Source organism: Bos taurus, chromosome 6 (assembly GCF_002263795.3).
Source record: "Bos taurus isolate L1 Dominette 01449 registration number 42190680 breed Hereford chromosome 6, ARS-UCD2.0, whole genome shotgun sequence".
NCBI classification, from domain to species: domain Eukaryota; kingdom Metazoa; phylum Chordata; class Mammalia; order Artiodactyla; family Bovidae; genus Bos; species Bos taurus.
The window spans coordinates 21,858,258-21,881,680 of record NC_037333.1 but is presented as its reverse complement, the minus strand read 5'-3'; the positions used below and the strand labels follow the sequence as shown (position 1 = coordinate 21,881,680).

The 23,423-nt window shown below is 39.4% G+C and overlaps 1 protein-coding gene across 17 annotated transcripts in view; it reads right to left on the bottom strand.

Moving 5' to 3' along the window:
• The window catches only part of SLC9B1 (solute carrier family 9 member B1), a 67,140-nt gene extending 46,817 nt beyond the window's left edge, over positions 1 to 20,323 (bottom strand). For 4 of the 17 annotated variants that reach the window (XM_059887448.1, NM_001434821.1, NM_001434822.1 and 1 more), the window contains exon 1: positions 20,218 to 20,323. The gene's annotated coding sequence lies outside the window, so the exon portion shown is untranslated. The other 13 variants (XM_059887440.1, XM_059887445.1, XM_059887438.1 and 10 more) reach the window with 9 other exon arrangements.
• Positions 20,324 to 23,423: the final 3,100 nt, after the last annotated feature.

Below are 23,423 nucleotides of genomic sequence, written 5' to 3'. Positions count from 1 at the left end.
TAGGGACCATATGGGGTTTTTTACCCTTGATCTTCCGGAGAAGGCAATGGCAACCCACTCCAGTACTCTTGCCTGGAAAATCCCATGGATGGAGGAGCCTGGTAGGCTGCAGTCCATGGGGTCACTGAGTGGGACATGACTGAGCGACTTCACTTTCACTTTTCACTTTCATGTATTGGAGAAGGAAATGGCAACCCACTCCAGTGTTCTTGCCTGGAGAATCACAAGGACGGGAGAGCTTGGTGGGCTTCTGTCTATGGGGTCGCACAGTTGGATACAACTGAAGCGACTTAGCAGCAGCAGCAGCAGCACCCTTGATCTTCACAATACTTGATAAATGGAAGGCACTCAATAAATATTTGTGGAATGAACTGAGAATAAAAGTATACCAGATACTGAAAATACAACAAAAACATTCTGCATGGTTAACAGGAAGGACATCTTTGAAAGAAAAGAGATTCTAACATCAATCATAAGCATTTCAAATACATTAAGAAAAATAAAGATCCTTAAAGACTAAGATAAGAATAAGATCCTTAAAGACTATGCTGTAAAGATAGATAAGAAGTTAACAGGACAACTAAGAAAAAGATTCTGGTCCTACAGAACAAAAACTTAAAAGATTGGAACTTTTGAAGAACTAAGACTCTGCCTAGGATAGATTTTTGGCATAACTTTAATGGGGCAAGTTGAAGGGGAAAAACCAAATATGTGAGGAATGTAGGGATCAGAAGCTGACTGGGCAGAACACATGGGCCTTAGATCTCATCCCATTTTCCCTTCCCCCCTTTTTAATATTGTGCCTGTCTGCTTTCTTCTTTGCTCTAGATAGCTCCTTATCTCTATTTTCCTTTGGACTTCTCACTTTCCCTGGACACATCTTTTTTTTCTGACACTTTAAAAAATGCCTATTTCCTTAAGATGAATTTTGTAATTTAAAATGCAGATAAATTAATGAATTTTACCTTTCTCTTAACAGTTGGTTTTGGGGGGAGTTGAAATTTCTTGATAGAAAAACTCCTGTTAACAGTTCTGTGCAACTATCTGAAATAAACTTGACATAAGCAAAAGCCTTGTTGTGTAATTTAGAAGTAACTGTGGTAATCCAAGTGTCTGATGGTTATAGTGAATGTCTTCTGTTAGGAGTGAAACCAGGCAGGACCCTGCAGGGCCTTTGCAGGCACAAACCACCAGCACCATGTCCTCCACTCCTTGATTGTAGAAAAGCTTTAGCCTCCTAGGCCTTCAGCAAGTTCCAAAGAGCGTACTTAATCACAGAAGTGAGAAAATACAGAAACAGAGGAAAACAGTCAAGCAAGATAAAGTAATAATAGTTTAGCCATAAAACAAAGTAAAAGACCCTTAGTTCTTCCTCAAAGGCTACAGATAATATTCTGAGCCATATCCTTGAGTTGTTTTGCAGATACTAAACCCACTCCAGGATTGGAAAAATGGCAACCCACTTCAGAATTCTTGCCTGGGAAATCCCATGGACAGAGGAGCTTGGTGGGCTACAGTTCATGAGTTTGCAAAGATTCAGACATGACTCAGCAACTAAACCACCACCACCAAAACCACTACCAGGTGAAAGAAGTTAACAGCATGCTGCCCACAAGTTCACAGACCCAGACTGACTGCAACAAGACTGATGATGCCAACTCCCAAAGTATCACCCTGTTACCTCACCACCAACCAATCAGAAGGATGTACATAAGCTGACTACGTACCATTGACCATTACCTCACCGTGCCTTTAAAAACCCTTCCCTGAAATCCATCAAGGGGTTGGGGTCTCTTGAGCATTAGATGCCTGTTCCCCTTGCTTGGTGCCTTGCAATAAACTGTACTTTCTTTCACCACAATGCTGTGTCAGTAGATTGGCTTTACTACATATCATGTGAACAGACCCAAGCTTGGTTCGATGACAGGAGTACTCTCATTGTATATCTGGAATAGGAGTGCTCTGTGTACCTGGATAGCTGGCATAATGCAAGGAATTAGGGACTTGAAATCAGAAATATGCTATTTGTATGACCTTGGGTAAATAACAATCTTCTGTCATCTTTTAATGGGTATAGTACTATATATATACTTTTCTTACTTTGTGCTCACAGCTAGAGAAAGCAGAATCAAATTTGGGAACAATTATCCAAATTTAGGATAAAGAATCTGCCTGCAATGCAGGAGACACAGGTTCAATCCCTGGGTTGAGAGTATCCCCTGGAGAAGTAAATGGCAACCCACTTCAGTATTCTTGACTGGGAAATCCCATGGGCAGAGGAGTCTGGTGGGCTGTGGTCCATGCGGTCAGAGTTGGACACGACTGAGCAACTAAACCACATCCAAATTTAAGTTTACTGGACATCATGCTTTTTGTAAACTAAAAGATGACTTCGTTGTAATTTTATTCCAGTATATTTATAATCACCTCAGTATTCAAAAAAAATTATGCTTTATTGAAGTAAGTTTCTTAAAATCCCTTTTGGAATGAGGTACAGTATAAATACATACATACTACATATCTTGCTATTGGGGGATAAAGTGAGTTTTTTTGTTTTGTTTTTTTAGTGAGATGTTTTTACAGCTCATAGCAAAAGTATGGTTATTCAATTGATAATTTTTATTAAAAGTATATACTATCATCATATTACTAAGCTTTGCTTTTAAAGTTGTGGAAAATTTTGATTGATTTAGAAGTTCTGTTTTCATCTGTTTTTATTACAATGTCTCTTTGTTCATATAAATAATGGACACAGCTTGTACTATAAAAGCTTGTACTACAAAAGAGCTGGGCAATCTAAGTTCTCTGTTTTAAATCTGTTATGGAGTAAATCTGTTTTATTTATTTTAATCTGTTAAATTGGAGTAAATTTCCTGGTACTTCACCTTCCTGTACTTCAATTCCAAACCTATACAATGGGTAAGGTGGAAGGGTGTTAGATAATCTAATGCCTTTATCAGTTTTAAGGCTATGCTTCTATTCCCTTGGGCTTCCCTGATGACTCAGAGGGTAAAGCATCTGCAATGCAGGAGACCTGGGTTTGATCCCTGGGCTGGGAAGATCCCCTGGAGGAGGAAATGGCAACCCACTCCAGTATTCTTGCCTGGAGAATCCCATGGATGGAGGAGTCTGGTAGGCTACACTCCACTGGGTGGCAGAGAGTTGGACACAACTGAGTGACTTCACTTTCACTTTTCTTTCACTTTCTATTCCCTTATGGACCTACTGCAAAACAAACAGTGTGAGAAAATACCAATACATGCTGCTTGGGAACTTCACATCTTATATAAACATCATGTGTGTATACACACACACACACACACACACACACGTCTTCTGTCACTTAATAGAAACAACTTCTTGTCTTTCTCTTGGTGTGTGTTCCTGTAGTGTATAATGTACTTTGGGTTTATTCTTTTGGAGCAATGTTGACAATAGTGACATCTAGTGACTATACATATTATTTAGCAAAAGTTTATGGCCAAGTCTCCTGCATTGCAGGCAGATTCTTTACCATCTGAGCCACCAGGGAAGACCCTTCTAAATGTGGGTGATTCATTTTGTGACTTAGCTAAACACCTGAAACCATTCCTCATCTCTTGTCCCTACAGATTTAAGAAACATCAATTAAATTTGACAGGTGCACTAACTGGACACATAACATTTGAAGAAAATTTCTTCAAAAAATCATAATGTATACAGAATTATACATTAACTATTTTAAGAGAGATTTGAACTTTTTTCCTTCCTTTGAGAGTGGCAGTACAAGAGCTGAGTTCAGATGTGTTTCAATATGTAGTGCATGCCCTTAGCTACTAAGCATTAGTTCAGTCGCTCAGTCGTGTCCGACTCTTTGCAACCCCATAAATCGCAGCACGCCAGGCCTCTTTGTCCATCACCAACTCTCAGAGTTTACCCAAATTCATGTCCATCGAGTCAGTGATGTCATCCAACCATCTCATCCTCTGTCGTCCCCTCTTCCTCCTGCCCCCAATCCTCCCAGCATTAGGGTCTTTTCCAATGAGTCAACTTTTCGCATGAGGTGGCCAAAGTACTGGAGTTTCAGCTTCAGCATCAGTCCTTCCAACGAACACCCAGGACTGATCTCCTTTAAGATGGACTGGTTGGATCTCCTTGCAGTCCAAGGGACTCTCAAGAGTCTTCTCCAACACCACAGTTCAAAAGCATCAATTCTTCAGTGCTCAGCTTTCTTCACAGTCCAACTCTCACATCCATACATGACTACTGGAAAAACCATAGCCTTGACTAGACAGACCTCTGTTGGCAAAGCAATGTCTCTGCTTTTGACTATGCTCTCTAGGTTGGTCATAACTTTCCTTCCAAGGAGTAAGTGTCTTTTAATTTCATGGCTGCAATCACCATCTGCAGTGATTTTGGAGCCCCCAAAAATAAAGTCTGACACTGTTTCCACTGTTTCCCCATCTATTTGCCATGAAGTGATGGGACCAGATGCCATGATCTTCGTTTTCTGAATGTTGAGCTTTAAGCCAATTTCTTCACTCTCCTCTTTCACTTTCATCAAGAGGCTTTTCATAAGGGTGGTGTCATCTGCATATCTGAGGTTATTGATATTTCTCCCGGCAATCTTCATCCCACTTTGTGCTTCTTCCAGCCCAGCGTTTCTCATGATGTACTCTGCATAAAAGTTAAATAAGCAGGGTGACAATATACAGCCTTGATGTACTCCTTTTCCTATTTGGAACCAGTCTCTTGTTCCATGTCCAGTTCTAACTGTTGCTTCCTGATCTGCATACAGGTTTCTTAAGAGGCAGGTCAGGTGGTCTGGTATTCCCATCTCTTTCAGAATTTTCCACACTTTATTGTGATTCACACAAAGGCTTTGGCATAGTCAATAAAGCAGAAATAGATGTTTTTCCGGAAATCTTGCTTTTTCGATGATCCAGTGGATGTTGGCAATTTGATCTCTAGTTCCTCTGCCTTTTCTAAAACCAACTTGAACATCTGGAAGTTCACGGTTCACACATTACTGACACATATATTTGTTAAATGAACATTAGATAAAGTATATATGTCAATGTCTGGGTTCACATGTATGCCTTTAGAATCTTTGGAACTATTGCTGCCTTTCAGACAGAAGTCTTTTTGAGTTTACATCAAGATCATCAAGTGAAAACAAGTAACAGTATAATTCTTTCTGAACAAATTAATTTAAAAGTTATATTTAAGCTGTGGTACATATAAACAATGGAGTATTTACTCAGCCATTAAAAAGAATACATTTGAATCAGTTCTAATGAGGTGGATGAAACTGGAGCCAATTATACAAAGTGAAGTAAGCCAGAAAGAAAAACACCAATACAGCATACTAACACATATATATGGAATTTAGAAAGATGGTAACGATAACCCTGTATGCAAGACAGCAAAAGAGACACAGATGTATAGAACAGTCTTTTGGACTCTGTGGAGGCGGGAGAATGGCATTGAAACATGTATAATATCATATAAGAAACGAATCGCCAGTCCAGGTTCGATGCAGGATACAGGATGCTTGGGGCTGGTGCACTGGGATGATCCAGAGGGATGGTATGCAGAGGGAGGTGGGAGGCGGGTTCAGGAACATGTGTACACCCATGGCAGGTTCATGTTGAGGTATGGCAAAACCAATACAATATTGTAAAGTAATTAGCCTCTAATTAAAATAAATAAATTAAAAAAAATAAAAGTTATATTTAATGAGACTACCTTTTATAAAGAGCAATCAATCTAGATCAGTTTTTTTTAAGGTAATGATTAGCTAGCATTACTGTTTAATAAGGACAATACAAATCTGAACAATACTACTCCAATTCAAATGGACTCTGCCACTATTAAAATTTCTATGGATATTCAGTTCTCATTAATCAGATATTATCGTGAATTTTTATTCTTTTAAGGTGCCCAGATGTTGTCTCCACAATAAAATGGTAAGGTATTCCAGGATTCAGAGTATGTTTTATATTCTTGTCTTTTCCTTAGTACCAAACACAATGGTTTTTCTCACCTACAGTAGTAACTTACTCAGAATCCAAGGTTTTTCACAACATGGCATCAAACCATCTTGTCCGCTTTCTCTGTAGCTATTTTGACAATATATTTAAGGCTAACTGTTAACTGCTCGTCTATGTTTTATTTGTTTACTTTTATTTGCTTGGAATACCTTTCTATTGCATCTCTTTTTTTGCAAATTATATCTGTTGCTTAAGGGTTATTTCAAGAAAAGCTTCCTGCAAGGTACACCCAAAACTGGAAGTCATCTCTTTTGAACTCTCACATCATTTGGTCACTTCTCTACCCTCCCTTTCTCTCTCTAGTTGTTTATCCTTGGGCTTCTTTACAAGCTTCTTTCTTTCTATCTATCCCTTAAATGTGGAAGTTCCTTGGGATTTTGCCTTATGCCCTTTTTTCTTATCACTCTATTTTTTAAGAAATTTACTTTACTCCCAATGGCTCTAATTATGACCAGTAAGCTGATGAGTCTGGGCTAGAGAAGCCCTCCTGAGATTCTATCTGGTATATTTACCAAAATATTTAATATCTCTACTTGACCACCTTTATAAGTATCTTAAGCTCAGTCTATGCACAACTGAACCCAAGACCTTTCCCCACCAAATCTATTCCTTCTTCAGAAAATTTACTATCTCAGAGTAAAGCTACCATCTACCTAGTTGCTCAAGTTAGAAACTAAGGAGTCATTCCTTCTCCCCACTTCTCCTTTTCTGCCAACATTTATTGAGTTACTAAATCATAACACAAGGTCCTAAATATTTAAAAATTTTTTCCACTTTTCTCCATGTAAATTGCCACTACCACAGTCCAGGCCATAAGAACCTTTCTCCCTAAACACCATAATGGCCTTTCCAATGGTTTTCCCCATTTTTCAAGCCTTGGTCCTCCCTACTGTAATTTTCATAATGCAGAGTAATCTTCTAAATGTAGAGTGACCTGCTTAATATTCTTGAATAGCTTCCCATAGAAGAAAAACATCCAGACTCCTCAAACTCAGCTTACACAGCCCTCTGTTATAACAGCTAACTTTGTCCTTGTGTATCTCCTTATTCTTCACTTGGCATTCTAAACTTCAACTGTACTAAACTGTAGTTCTTCACTGTGGTCATGCTTTACATCTTCAAGACTTTATCAATTTTATATGTTGTCTCCTCACTCCACACCCTGGCTTTTGGCCCAGCTAATTCTACATAGTTTAAGAAGTTATTCTAGTAGAAGCTCCCTTCAGTCTGCATTCTTATGGTAGGATCCACCCCAGTATGATAACTGCATGTTTGATTACCATCCCTTTTTCACTTAATAAATATTGAGAGTACACTAAGTAACTGGCACTGTATTCTTCCTTATATAGAATTTAGTCAGTATAGGGTATTGTGGCAGAGAAGGAAATGGCAACCCACTCCAGTGTTCTTGCCTGGAGAATCCCATGGGAAGAGGAGCCTGGTGGGCTGCTGTCTATGGGGTTGCACAGAGTCGGACACAACTGAGGCGACTTAGCAGCAGCAGCAGCAGGGTATTGTGGAAGCACATATGATATATGGTAGTGGTAGTTTAGTTGTTAAGTCGTGTCTGACTCTTGTGACCCCATGGGCTATAACATGCCAGGCTCCTCTGTCTATGGGATTCTCCAGGCAAGAATACTAGAGTGGGCTGTCATTTTCTTCTCCATGTACGATACATGGGATCCAAGAAATGCTTCTCAGAGACTCGCATTTTCACCTGTTTTCTCAGTAGACTGAATCAGTGCTGATTTCATAATCATTTCTGAGTTCTTTGAATTACCTAACATAATAAATGGTGGATAAATACCTAATCCCATTAACTGTTGGATTTTAAACACGTACAAAATGTTTTCACATTGTATGAGGACTCCAGGCAACCATGACTTTCTACTTAGCAGAGTTTTTCTTTGCTATCACTTTGGATATAATGGAGTGTAAAAAGTGTAAAAGCAAACTGCTACTGTGAAAGATATGGGACTTATTATCAGAATACCATGGTTAATAATTTTGCTGCTTTCTGATTATGTGTCCTTTGTCAATATCCTTAACCTCTCTAAGCCTCAGTTTTCTTATCCGAAAAAGGTAGTTATAAATTCAAATGAGATAAGAGAAAATGAAAGTATAACACAAAATGTAAAGGAGTATCCAGATGATATTATTATTATTGTTATTAGAAGGACTACAGATCAGGTCTTCCTGTTATTGGCCATCTCAGCTCTATAAACAGGAGTTCCAAATCTCCTCCTTCATCTTCCCTTTAGCACCTAAAATGTTGGCTTTTGTACTTTAATAAACACATATGCATGGGAATGTTTTAAAAAACAAAGGTAAATACTGTATGATTTCACTTATAAGTGGAATCTAAAACAAACTAATGAATATAACAAAAAAGAAACAGACAGACATAGAGAACAAACTAGTGGTTACCAGTGGTGAGAGGGAAGAAGGAGGGGCAATATAGGGGTAGCAGATTAAGAGGTACAAACTACTATGTATAAAATAAACAAGCTGCAATGATATATTGTACAGCACAGGGAATACAGCCAATGTATTGTAATAGCTATAAATGGAGTACAACGTTTAAAAATTGTGACTCACTATGCTGTACACCTGAAGCTTATATAATATCATATATCAACTATATCTCTCTAAAATAAAAGTCACATAACAAGTATTGACAATGATTTGGAGAAATAGGATCCTCCTCTACTGCTGGTGATAATGCTAAATGATACAGCCACTTTGGAAAACAATCTGGCAGTTCCTGAAATGATTTCACATAGTTACCAGATGACCTAGCAATTTTACTCTTAGGTATATTCTCAAGAAAACATATGTCCACACAGAAATCTATAAACAAATATTTATATCAGCATTATTAATAATAGCCAAAAGGCAGATCAACCCAAATATTCATCAGCAGATGAATGGATAAGCAAAATGTGGTACACCTACACAACGGAATATTATCCAGCCATTAAAAATACATGCTATGATAAACCTTGAAAACATCATACTAGAGGGGAGGAGCCAAGATGGCGGAGGAGTAGGACGGGGAGAACACTTTCTCCCCCACAAATTCATCAAAAGAGCATTTAAACGTCGAGTAAATTCCACAAAACAACTTCTGAATGCCGGCAGAGGACATCAGGCACCCAGAAAAGCAACCCAACTCTTCGAAAGGAGCGCGACTGAACAAAGAGAAGAAATACAGCTCCATCCATCAGAACACCGACACAAGCTTCCCTAACCAGGAAACCTTGACAAGCCACCTGTACAAACCCACACACAGTGAGGAAAAGCCACAATAAAGAGAACTCCACAAACTGCCAGAATACAGAAAGGACACCCCAAACTCAGCAATTTAAACAAGATGAAGAGACAGAGGAATACCCAGCAGATAAAGGAACAGGATAAATGCCCACCAAACCAAACAAAAGAGGAAGAGATAGGGAATCTACCTGATAAAGAATTCTGAATAATGATAGTGAAATTGATCCAAAATCTTGAAATTAAAATGGAATCACAGATAAATAGCTTGGAGACAAGGATTGAGAAGATGCAAGAAAGGTTTAACAAGGACCTAGAAGAAATAAAAAAAGAGTCAATATATAATGAATAATGCAATAAATGAAATTAAAAACACTCTGGAGGCAACAAATAGTAGAATAACAGAGGCAGAAGATAGGATTAGTGAATTAGAAGATAGAATGGTAGAAATAAATGAATCAGAGAAAATAAAAGAAAAACGAATTAAAAGAAATGAGGACAATCTCAGAGACCTCCAGGACAATATTAAACGCTACAACATTCGAATCATAGGGGTTCCAGAAGAAGAAGACAAAAAGAAAGACCATGAGAAAATACTTGAGGAGATAATAGTTGAAAATTTCCCTAAACTGGGGAAGGAAATAATCACCCAAGTCCAAGAAACCCAGAGAATCCCAAACAGGATAAACCCAAGGCGAAACACCCCAAGACACATATTAATCAAATTAACAAAGATCAAACACAAAGAACAAATATTAAAAGCAGCAAGGGAAAAACAACAAATAACACACAAGAGAATTCCCATAAGGATAACAGCTGATCTTTCAATAGAAACTCTTCAAGCCAGGAGGGAATGGCAAGACATACTTAAAATGATGAAAGAAAATAACCTACAGCCCAGATTATTGTACCCAGCAAGGATTTCATTCAAGTATGAAGGAGAAATCAAAAGCTTCTCAGGCAAGCAAAAGCTTAGAGAATTCTGCACCACCAAACCAGCTCTCCAACAAATACTAAAGGATATTCTCTAGACAGGAAACACAAAAATGGTGTATAAATTCGAACCCCAAACAATAAAGTAAATGACAACGGGATCATACTTATCAGTAATTACCTTAAACGTAAATGGGTTGAATGCCCCAACCAAAAGACAAAGACTGGCTGAATGGATACAAAAACAAGACCCCTACATATGTTGTCTACAGGAGACCCACCTCAAAACAGGGGACACATACAGACTGAAAGTGAAGGGCTGGAAAAAGATTTTCCATGCAAATAGGGACCAAAAGAAAGCAGGAGTAGCAATACTCATATCAGATAAAATAGACTTGAAAACAAAGGCTGTGAAAAGAGACAAAGAAGGTCACTACATAATGATCAAAGGATCAATCCAAGAAGAAGATATAACAATTATAAATATATATGCACCCAACACGGGAGCACCGCAGTATGTAAGACAAATGCTAACAAGTATGAAAGGAGAAATTAACAATAACACAATAATAGTGGGAGACTTTAATACCCCACTCACACCTATGGATAGATCAACTAAACAGAAAATTAACAAGGAAACACAAACTTTAAACGATACAATAGACCAGTTAGACCTAATTGGTATCTATAGGACATTTCATCCCAAAACAATGAATTTCACCTTTTTCTCAAGCGCACATGGAACCTTCTCCAGGATAGATCACATCCTGGGCCATAAAGCTAGCCTTGGTAAATTCAAAAAAATAGAAATCATTCCAAGCATCTTTTCTGACCACAATGCAGTAAGATTAGATCTCAATTACAGGAGAAAAACTATTAAAAATTCCAACATATGGAGGCTGAACAACACACTGCTGAATAACCAACAAATCCCAGAAGAAATCAAAAAAGAAATAAAAATTTGCATAGAAACAAATGAAAATGAAAACACAACAACCCAAAACCTGTGGGACACGGTAAAAGCAGTCCTAAGGGGAAAGTTCATAGCAATACAGGCACACCTCAAGAAACAAGAAAAAAGTCAAATAAATAACCTAACTCTACACCTAAAGCAACTAGAAAAGGAAGAAATGAAGAACCCCAGGGTTAGTAGAAGGAAAGAAATCTTAAAAATTAGACAGAAATAAATGCAAAAGAAACAAAAGAGACCATAGCAAAAATCAACAAAGCCAAAAGCTGGTTCTTTGAAAGGATAAATAAAATTGACAAACCATTAGCCAGACTCATCAAGAAAGAAAGGGAGAAAAATCAAATCAATAAAATTAGAAATGAAAATGGAGAGATCACAACAGACAACACAGAAATACAAAGGATCATAAGAGACTATTATCAACAATTATATGCCAATAAAATGGACAACGAGGAAGAAATGGACAAATTCTTAGAAAAGTACAACTTTCCAAAACTCAACCAGGAAGAAATAGAAAACCTTAACAGACCCATCACAAGCACGGAAATTGAAACTGTAATCAAAAATCTTCCAGCAAACAAAAGCCCAGGTCCAGACGGCTTCACAGCTGAATTCTACCAAAAATTTAGAGAAGAGCTAACACCTATCCTGCTCAAACTCTTCCAGAAAATTGCAGAGGAAGGTAAACTTCCAAACTCATTCTATGAGGCCACCATCACCCTAATACCAAAACCTGACAAAGATCCCACAAAAAAAGAAAACTACAGGCCAATATCACTGATGAACATAGATGCAAAAATCCTAAACAAAATTCTAGCAATCAGAATCCAACAACACATTAAAAAGATCATACACCATGACCAAGTGGGCTTTATCCCAGGCATGCAAGGATTCTTCAATATCCGCAAATCAATCAATGTAATACACCACATTAACAAATTGAAAAACAAAAACCATATGATTATCTCAATAGATGCAGAGAAAGCCTTTGACAAAATTCAACACCCATTTATGATAAAAACTCTCCAGAAAGCAGGAATAGAAGGAACATACCTCAACATAATAAAAGCTATATATGACAAACCCACAGCAAACATTATCCTCAAAGGTGAAAAATTGAAAGCATTTCCTCTAAAGTCAGGAACAAGACAAGGGTGCCCACTTTCACCATTACTATTCAACATAGTTTTGGCCACAGCAATCAGAGCAGAAAAAGAAATAAAAGGAATCCAAATTGGAAAAGAAGAAGTAAAACTCTCACTATTTGCAGATGACATGATACTCTACATAGAAAACCCTAAAGACTCCACCAGAAAATTACTAGAACTAATCAATGATTATAGTAAAGTTGCAGGATATAAAATCAACACACAGAAATCCCTTGCATTCCTATACACTAATAATGAGAAAACAGAAAGAGAAATTAAGGAAACAATTCCATTCACCATTGCAACGAAAAGAATAAAATACTTAGGAATATATCTACCTAAAGAAACTAAAGACCTATATATAGAAAACTATAAAACACTGGTGAAAGAAATCAAAGAGGACACTAATAGATGGAGAAATATACCATGTTCATGGATTGGAAGAATCAATATAGTGAAAATGAGTATACTACCCAAAGCAATTTATAGATTCAATGCAATCCCTATCAAGCTACCAACAGTATTCTTCACAGAGCTAGAACAAATAATTTCACAATTTGTATGGAAATACAAAAAACCTCGAATAGCCAAAGCGATCTTGAGAAAGAAGAATGGAACTGGAGGAATCAACCTACCTGACTTCAGGCTCTACTACAAAGCCACAGTTATCAAGACAGTATGGTACTGGCACAAAGACAGAAATATAGATCAATGGAACAAAATAGAAAGCCCAGAGATAAATCCACGCACATATGGACACCTTATCTTTGACAAAGGAGGCAAGAATATACAATGGATTAAAGACAATCTCTTTAACAAGTGGTGCTGGGAAATCTGGTCAACCACTTGTAAAAGAATGAAACTAGAACACTTTCTAACACCATATACAAAAATAAACTCAAAATGGATTAAAGATCTCAATGTAAGACCAGAAACTATAAAACTCCTAGAGGAGAACATAGGCAAAACACTCTCTGACATACATCACAGCAGGATCCTCTGTGATCCACCTCCCAGAATATTGGAAATAAAAGCAAAAATAAACAAATGGGACCTAATTAAACTTAAAAGCTTCTGCACATCAAAGGAAACTATTAGCAAGGTGAAAAGACAGCCTTCAGAATGGGAGAAAATAATAGCAAATGAAGCAACTGACAAACAACTAATCTCAAAAATATACAAGCAACTCCTACAGCTCAACTCCAGAAAAATAAATGACCCAATCAAAAAATGGGCCAAAGATCTAAATAGACATTTCTCCAAAGACATACAGATGGCTAACAAACACATGAAAAGATGCTCAACATCACTCATTATCAGAGAAATGCAAATCAAAACCACTATGAAGTACCATTTCACACCAGTCAGAATGGCTGCGATCCAAAAGTCTACAAATAATAAATGCTGGAGAGGGTGTGGAGAAAAGGGAACCCTCTTACACTGTTGGTGGGAATGCAAACTAGTACAGCCACTATGGAGAACAGTGTGGAGATTCCTTAAAAAACTGGAAATAGAACTGCCTTATGATCCAGCAATCCCACTGCTGGGCATACATACTGAGGAAACCAGAAGGGAAAGAGACACGTGTACCCCAATGTTCATCGCAGCACTGTTTATAATAGCCAGGACATCGAAGCAACCTAGATGTCCATCAGCAGATGAATGGATAAGAAAGCTGTGGTACATATACACAATGGAGTATTACATGGAGTATTACTCAGCCATTAAAAAGAATACATTTGAATCAGTTCTAATGAGGTGGATGAAACTGGAGCCTATTATACAGAGTGAAGTAAGCCAGAAGGAAAAACACCAATACAGTATACTAACGCATATATATGGAATTTAGAAAGATGGTAACGATAACCCTGTATACGAGACAGCAAAAGAGACACTGATGTATAGAACAGTCTTATGGACTCTGTGGGAAAGGGAGAGGGTGGGAAGATTTGGGACAATGGCATTGAAACATGTGAAACGTCATGTATGAAACGAGATGCCAGTCCAGGTTCAATGCACGATGCTGGATGCTTGGGGCTGGTGCACTGGGACGACCCAGAGGGATGGTGTGGAGAGGGAGGAGGGAGGAGGGTTCAGGATGGGGAACACATGTATACTAATTAAATTTTTCTAAAAAAAAAAGAAAAAAAAATAATAAAAATTAATGGCTAAAATCTTTCAAGATTTAATTTAGAACTATAATATCTATGAATTTATAAAAATATCACTTGCTTATTTTTGCATAGCCATAAAAATTGTATGTCGTTTGTTCTGTGAGAGTGAGATCAGTGTTGTTTGAGAGAACTTTTAATTAACAGTACCAGGGATTTCTCTTTGTTAATTAAACAAATGCAATTTATTTTGTTTCTAGTGTAATTAACATTGCTCATTTGTACTTTTAAAATTTGTGAAAATTCACTCAGGGCAGGGATGAATTTGTCTTTCCACTATCTATAAAGATATACTTGCTAAATAAAGTAAAATAGGACTCTATAGTGTATACAAGGTACTTAGAAAATTATTTTTTTAAATGACTCACTGACTGTAAAAATATTTACAGTAAGACTACTGGGAGTTTAACATAAACATACTTTTTATTGAAAAATGTCTTTAATTTCTAGGTTAACTCCAGTTACATGCATTGTAAAATTTAAAACTATGCATTTAAAAATAATCAGTGTCTTTCTATAAATTTGCCAAAGTGCTTCTGCAATTAGTCTATATTATTGTTTAAACAAAAAATAAAAATCTTTGAATGGATGACTAAAAAAAAAAAAAAAAAAACATCATACTAAATGAAAAAAGCCAATCACAAAAGATTACATATTATCCATTTATGTGAAAGTATATAATAGGGAAATCTACAGAGACAGAAAGTAGATTAGTAGTTGGGTAGGGTTAGGAACAGAGAAGGCAATGGCACCCCACTCCAGTACTCTTGCCTGGAAAATCCCATGGATGGAGGAGCCTGGTGGGCTGCAGTCCATGGGTTCGCTAAGAATCGGGCACGACTGAGTGATTTCACTTTCACTTTTCACTTTCATGCATTGGAGAAGGAAATGGCAACCCACTCCAGTGTTCTTGCCTGGAGAATCCCAGGGACGGGGAAGCCTGGTGGGCTGCCGTCTATGGGGTCACACAGAGTCGGACAAGACAGAAGCGACTTAGCAGCAGCAGCAGCAGCAGCAGGGTTAGGAATGGGGAGGACACAAAGTTTTTAGCAATAAGGCATGGGGTTTCTTTTTAAGGTGATGAAAATGTTCCAAAACCATAGTGATAGTTATTCATATCTGTGAATACACCAAAAGCACTGAAATGTATACTTTAAATAAACAAATAGTTTATGAATAGTATGATATATGAATAATAAATTTGATTTAAAACAAAAACAAAACACACACACACACAGATAAACAAGCCAAAACATTTAACAAGTAAATATTAAAGGGACAAAAGAGTTAGAAATACCAGTCATTGAAAGTCTAGAATTTAGACATATGGAACAAAAAATATCAGGCCACAATTTTTGAGAAAATGTTAACTGGAAGTGTAGGTGGCACAAAACAGTAACAATTTGAATCATTTCTGTCAGTAAAATAGTACCACGTTATGCTAAGGCAGGATATGTGGGTTCAAGGACTAGGTTAGCCACTAACTTACCTACTGACACCCAAGTGCTGCCCACCCACCACTCTCATCTTTCAGTTTCTTGATCTCCTTGGCTCCTATGATCCTTTTTCCATCCTATCTTAGCTACACACTCACAAGGCCACAAACATCAAATGGCCACTCAATTCTGCCCAGCTATGCTACTATGCTTCTCTAGTATTGCTACAGATTGAATATTTGTATCTCCTCAAAATCCATATGTAGAAATCCTAACCCTCATTGTGATGGTGGTATTAGGAGGTGGGCCTTTGGGAGGTGATTAGTTCATGAGGGCAGAGCACACATGAATGTGATTAATGGTCTTATAAAAGAGACCCAGAGAGCTCCCTTGCCTTTTTCAGACACATATGAACCAAGAATTGAGCCCTCACCAGACACTGAATCTGCTGGCACCTTGATCTTGGACCTCTCAGCATCTAGAACCGTGAGAAAAAAATTCTGTTTGTAAGACAACCAGACTGTATTTTTTGTTGTTGTTATAGCAGCTTGAACGAACTAAGACAAGTATGACTGCTTCTGTGTTCAAAATGACTATTTTTATATTTTCTCTTCACCTCTTAAAACTTTCATCCAAATGTTCCTTCTCCTACGAACTTCAGGCAGAAACTCATCTTCTGATCACTGAATCCACCCCTGTATCTGCATCTCTACCTATACTCACTGCTTTTCTTCTCGTTACTATGTTTTATGTTCATGTTTCTAGGTCGACATTTCTACATATTCCCTGGACTCAATTCCCTCTCACTTTCTGAGAGACCCCACTTTTAAGAGATACATTTTCTCTCTTGTACAATATTTTCTCCCTCTACACTGGATCACTCCCATTAGCTTAAAAACATACTTAAGCATCCCCATGGTTAAGAATTCTACTTCGACCCCATATATGCCATTTCTCAGTTCTTCTTCATAGTGAAATATCTTGAGATATCCACGAGCTACGTCCATTTCTTCACATCACACATACTCTTTATTGCGCTTATCAAAACTCAGCAGTCATTTATTTTACATTACCTCTCAGCATGTGTCAGTACCATTAGCCATGCTTTGTCATCTTGGTTTCTTAAGTCACCACATGCTTCGGGTTTTCTTCTTATCTCACTGCTTACTCCATCTCCTTCGCTTGCTTCTTTTCCTCTGTTTTACCTCTAATCACTGGAATGCTCTCTATGAACACACTTTCCCTAGGCAGTTTTATCTATTAATTCATGCTGATGTCTCTCAACTTTGTATCTTTGGTCCCATATACACAACTCAAAACTCAGAACTTTAGATTTTTAATAAGCAGATCAAATGTAAGGTGAGCAAAATAAAAATACTCCCCCTATACACATTTTCTTCCCAAGTTTTTACTATTTGGTAAATGGAAAAGTGTTAGTTGCTCAGTCGTGTCTGATTATTTGCAACCCCATGGACTGTAGCCCACCAGGTTCCTCTCTCCAGGGCATTTTCCAGGCAAGAATACAGGAGTGGCATTCCCTTCTCCAGGGAGGGGATCTTCCTGACTCAGGGATTGAACCCAGATCTCCTGCATTGCAGGCAGATTCTTTGGTAAGTGGAAAAATCATGCACTAAAGCTCAATCAGTCCTGGGTGTTCTTTGGAAGGAATGATGCTAAAGCTGAAACTCCAGTACTTTGGGCACCTCATGCGAAGTGTTGACTCATTGGAAAAGACTCTCATGCTGGGAGGGATTGAGGGCAGGAGGAGAAGGGGACGACAGAGGATGAGATGGCTGCATGGTATCACCAACTCAATGGACGTGAGTTTGAGTGAACTCCGGGAGTTGGTGATGGACAAGGAGGCCTGGCGTGCTGCAATTCATGGGGTCGCAAAGAGTTGGACATGACTGAGCGACTGAACTGAACTGAACTGATTGAAGGCTCAATACAAAAATCCAGAAGCTTCTTTCTTTCACTCCTGTATTTAAAACATCATCAAGTCTGTAGGTTATGCCACCAAATATATCTCACACCCAATGATGTGGTTTATACCACATTAGCCAAAACTATGGTCATTCCTTCCTGGATTACCACATTCTGCTCCTACTCTTGCCCCCCATCCCCTATGGCCCATTCACCACATAACAGGTGGAACAAATCTTTATACAATAAATCAGATTGTATTACTCCCTACCAAAAAAACTCCCTGTTGGTTTCTCATCACACTTTTAATACATAAATTCCTAGCTTATGCGTAGATCCCCATGACCGATTCAAAGCCCTACATGCTTGGGCCCCTACCTATGCTCTCCAAGCTCATCTTGTTCCACTTTTTCTACCTTCCAGCTACAGCATTCTTAATGATGTTCTTTGAAAGAGTCAAGTTCTTTCCTACCTTGGGTTTTTGCAATTGTAATTTCTTTTACCTGCAATATTCTGATCCCCAGTATTTCCTTGGCTGGCTTTTTTATGTCACTGAGGTCTCAGCACAAACATCAACTCTTCAGAGAGGCCTTCCCTAACCAATCAATCTAAAGTAACCACTCTCTGAGGTCCTCTCACTTCACACTGTTTTACTTCTTCACTGTACTCACCATTATCCAAGTTTCCTTATACATACACTGTTTACCTGTTTATTTTGTATCTTCATTAAAATGTAAGTTCCATGAGACAGGAATCTTGCCAGTCTTTTTTAACCATGATATTCACAATGCCTGGCAAATCCCCTAAAAATATCTCAGCAAGTCACTGACCTGAGCAAGTCACTCGACCTCTCTAGCTTATATTTGTGAGCTTACCATTGCTAGACTTACCTCTGGGTCTAGAGAATACAAAAGAAAATATGGTGTAGCTCCTTGAAAATCTTCCCTTTTAAATTATTTACTGAATGTATTTACTGTATATCGTACTATGTTTCAGTGTGCTGTGCTTAGTTGCTCAGTGGTGTCCAACTCTGTGACCCCCGGACTGTAGCCCGCCAGGCTCCCCTCTTCATGGGATTTTCCAAGAAAGAATACTGAAGTGGGTTGTGGTGCCCTACTCCAGGTGATCTTCCCAATCCAGGGATCGAACCCAGATCTCCCACACTGTACGCAGATTCTTTACCGTCTGAGCCTCCAGGGAAGCCTATGTTCCAGGGACGGGGAAGTACTATGTTCCAGGGACTGCCTAATCTCAGTGTTTAGTTCCCTCTTCAGTAAAATGGAGCTTTGTTAACCAGCTTTATCTCACAGGTTGTATAAACAGGATGAGTATGAAAATAATGTACAAAATGGGAAGTGCAATAAAAATGTTACTTTATATATTGCTATTACTGCACCTGCCTCTATCCTTTTGTCTGGTATTGGGCAGGAGTTAAAACAAGAGAGTCAACTGACAAAACCAGTGGTATAAATTCTAGTACTCACAGAAGGTAGTAAATATGAATATCCATTTCATAGGCACAGTGACCAAAACGTCTGGGGTTTGAATTCTTTACGTGTGAGAGTAACGTGTTAATTTCCCATACTTCTGTTGCACAAATAACAATACTATTTATTCTTATGGAAAATTATTTAGTGGGGTCTGACCTTTCTCGGTGCGACCCAAGCCAATCTTTCCTCTCCATCATCCCATCTGATCTTTTATAGACTACAGGACACACACAGAGCGGCGTCGGGGGCCAGGTCTAGGCCTCTCACAAGGACTCCTACACGATAAGCCTGACACATGGTACCTGTGCAACAACAGCCCTCTATCCTTCAAAAGCACTGATCTGAAGGGCTTGTCCACGGCGATCAAAGCCGAAAGAAACAGGCGGGGTGAGGGGCGCGGGAGGAGGGAGGTGAGCCTTCCAGTATCAGCAACCAATCCTGGAGCACACCTTCAATCACAGGAGCTTGCGAACGTTCATTTGCAGATATTCACCATCTGTACGAGAGTCTGCGCTTAATAAAATTAATTTTTCTGTCAGTCTTGACTGACAAACCTCTTCTTTCTTATCTGCGAGTACTCCGTAAAATGAGAGAAAGAAATGGAAGAGGAACGGAGAGAATAGAGAGACACGTGGGGTGAGGGAGCAAAGAAACGAGTCAGAGAGAGGACAGAAGAAATAAACATCTGTGGCTGTTTCCCTAGAGCCCGGCAAAGGAGCAGGCGTACGCTCCTTAGAGCGAAGGAGACGGGAAGGCGTTCCTGGGCGCCACCGGAGAGGAAAGACCCCGGGAAACGAGGGACTAGTGCCGAAAGGGAGGGTAAAGACAAATTGGCTGTACCTACAATCTCTACAGCAGCTCCCGCTGCCCAGGGAGCGACGCGGGAGCACAGCAACCGCCACCGGGCCCACGCGCAGCCCTGAGGCAAACGCTACAGATCGCCAGAGTATGGGCGGGGCTAATGCGAAGGGGCGGGGCTGCCGACTGCGGGCTGAGCTGACGCGTTTAAGTGGCGTCACGGTCGCCCCATCCTTCGGAGACGGAGGTTTCTGGAGCCCTCTGGAACCGCCTGGTGTGTTTTCAGTTTATTCTACCCGTTCCACGTCTCTTCAGAGTATTGACTTTTTGTGTTGTAAAAGTCCGGAGATGGCGTTGACCTCAGAGGGCCGATGAGCCAAAAAGCAACGCCACGGGATGCATGTGCCGGAAGTACCTTGTCAAAACTTTAGACGGTGTTTCTCTTTACGTCAATTTTAGTACAGCCTTAAAAGGAGCACTTTCTGGGGTTAGGACTGCGCTCAAAATTCACTGCCACTTTGTAGCTTTGGGGCCACAGGGAAATATATAATCTCTCTGAGCTTTGGGTTTTTCTTCTCTGTAAAGGATGTGGTGGTGTTGTGAGAATAAATTGATGCGTGGCAAGTGTCTGGAACAGAGCTTCAGTTCAGTTCAGTTCAGTCGCTCAGTCGTGTCCGACTCTTTGCGACCCCGTGAATCGCAGCACGCCAGGCCTCCTTGTCCATCACCAACTCCCGGAGTTCACTCAGACACACGTCCATCGAGTCAGTGATGCCATCCAGCCATCTCATCCTCTGTCGTCCCCTTCTCTTCCTGCCCCCAATCCCTCCCAGCATCAGGGTCTTTTCCAATGAGTCAACTCTTCGCATGAGGTGGCCAAAGTACTGGAGTTCCAGCTTTAGCATCAGTCCTTCCAAAGAAACCCCAGGGCTGATCTCCTTCTAATGGACTGGTTGGATCTCCTTGCAGTCCAAGGGACTCTCAAGAGTCTTCTCCAACACCACAGTTCAAAAGCATCAATTCTTCAGCCCTCAGCCTTCTTCACAGTCCAACTCTCACATCCATACATGACCACAGGAAAAACATAGCCTTAACTAGACGGACCTTTGTTGGCGAAGTAATGTCTCTGCTTTTGAATATGCTGTCTAGGTTGGTCATAACTTTCCTTCCAAAGAGTAAGCGTCTTTTAATTTCATGGCTGCAGTCACCATCTGCAGTGATTTTGGAGCCCAAAAAACTAAAGTCTAACACTGTTTCCACTGTTTCCCCATCTATTTCCCATGAAGTGACGGGACCAAATGCCATGATCTTCGTTTTCTGAATGTTGAGCTTTAAGTCAACTTTTTCACTCTCCTCTTTCACTTTCATCAAGAGGCTCTTTGGTTCCTCTTCACTTTCTGCCATAAGGGTGGTGTCATTTGCATATCTGAAGTTATTGCTATTTCTCCCTGCAATCTTGATTCCAGCTTGTGCTTCTTCCAGTCCAGCGTTTCTCATGATGTATTCTGCATATAAGTTAAATAAGCAGGGTGACAATATACAGCCTTGACGTACTCCTTTTCCTATTTGGAACCAGTCTGTTGTTCCATGTCTAGTTCTAACTGTTGCTTCCTGACCTGCATACAGATTTCTCAAGAGGCAGATCAGGTGGTCTGGTATTCCCATCTCTTTCAGAATATTCCACACTTTATTGTGGTCCACACCGTCAAAGGGTTTGGCATAGTCGATAAAGCAGAAATAGATGTTTTTCTGGAACTCTCTTGCTTTTTCAATGATCCAGTGGATGTTGGCAATTTGATCTCTGGCTCCTCTGCCTTTTCTAAAACCAGCTTGAACATCTGGAAGTTCACAGTTCACGTATTGCTGAAGCCTGGCTTGGAGAATTTTGAGCATTACCTTACTAGCGTGTGAGATGAGTGCAATTGTGCGGTAGTTTGAGCATTCTTTGGCATTGCCTTTCTTTGGGATTGGAATGAAAACTGACCTTTTCCAGTCCTGTGGTCACTGCTGAGTTTTCCAAATTTGCTGGCATATTGAGTGCAGCACTTTCACAGCATCATCTTTCAGGATTTGAAATAGCTCAACTGGAATTCCATCACCTCCACTAGCTTTTTTCGTAGTGATGCTTTCTAAGGCCCACTTGACTTCACATTCCAGGATGTCTGACTCTAGGTCAGTGATCACACCGTTGTGATTATCTGGATCATGAAGATCTTTTTTGTACAGTTCTTCTATGTATTCTTGCCATCTCTTCTTAATATCTTCTGCTTCTGTTAGGTCCATACCATTTCTGTCCTTTATAGAGCCCATCTTTGCATGAAATGTTCCCTTGGTATCTCTGATTTTCTTGAAGAGATCTCTAGTCTTTCCCATTCTGTTGTTTTCCTCTATTTCTTTGCATTGATCGCTGAGGAAGGCTTTCTTATCTCTTCTTGCTATTCTTGGAAACTCTGCATTCAGATGTTTATATCTTTCCTTTTCTCCTTTGCTTTTTGCTTCTCTTCTTTTCACAGCTATTTGTAAGGCCTCCCCAGACAGCCATTTTGCCTTTTTTGCATTTCTTTTCCATGGGGATGGTCTTGATCCCTGTCTCCTGTACAATGTCACAAACCTCAGTCCATAGTTCATCAGGCACTCTTTCTACCAGATCTGGGCCCTTGAATCTATTTCTCACTTCCACTGTATAATCATAAGGAATTTGATTTAGGTCATACCTGAATGGTCCAGTAGTTTTCCCTACTTTCTTCAATTTCAGTCTGAATTTGGCAATAAGGAGTTCATGGTCTGAGCCACAGTCAGCTCCTGGTCTTGTTTTTGCTGACTGTATAGAGCTTCTTCATCTTTGGCTGCAAAGAATATAATCAGTCTGATTTCGGTGTTGACCATCTGGTGATGTCCATGTACAGAGTCTTCTCTTGTGTTGTTGGAAGGTGGTGTTTGTTATGACCAGTGCATTTTCTTGGCAAAACTCTATTAGTCTTTGCCCTGCTTCATTCCGTATTCCAAGGCCCAATTTGCCTGTTACTCCAGGTGTATCTTGACTTCCTACTTTTGCATTCCAGTCCCCTATAATGAAAAGGACATCTTTTTTGGGTGTTAGTTCTAAAAGGTCTTGTAGGTCTTCATAGAACCGTTCAACTTCAGCTTCTTCAGCGTTACTGGTTGGGGCATAGACTTGGATTACTGTGATATTGAATGGTTTGCCTTGGAAATGAACAGAGATCATTCTGTCGTTTTTGAGATTGCATCCAA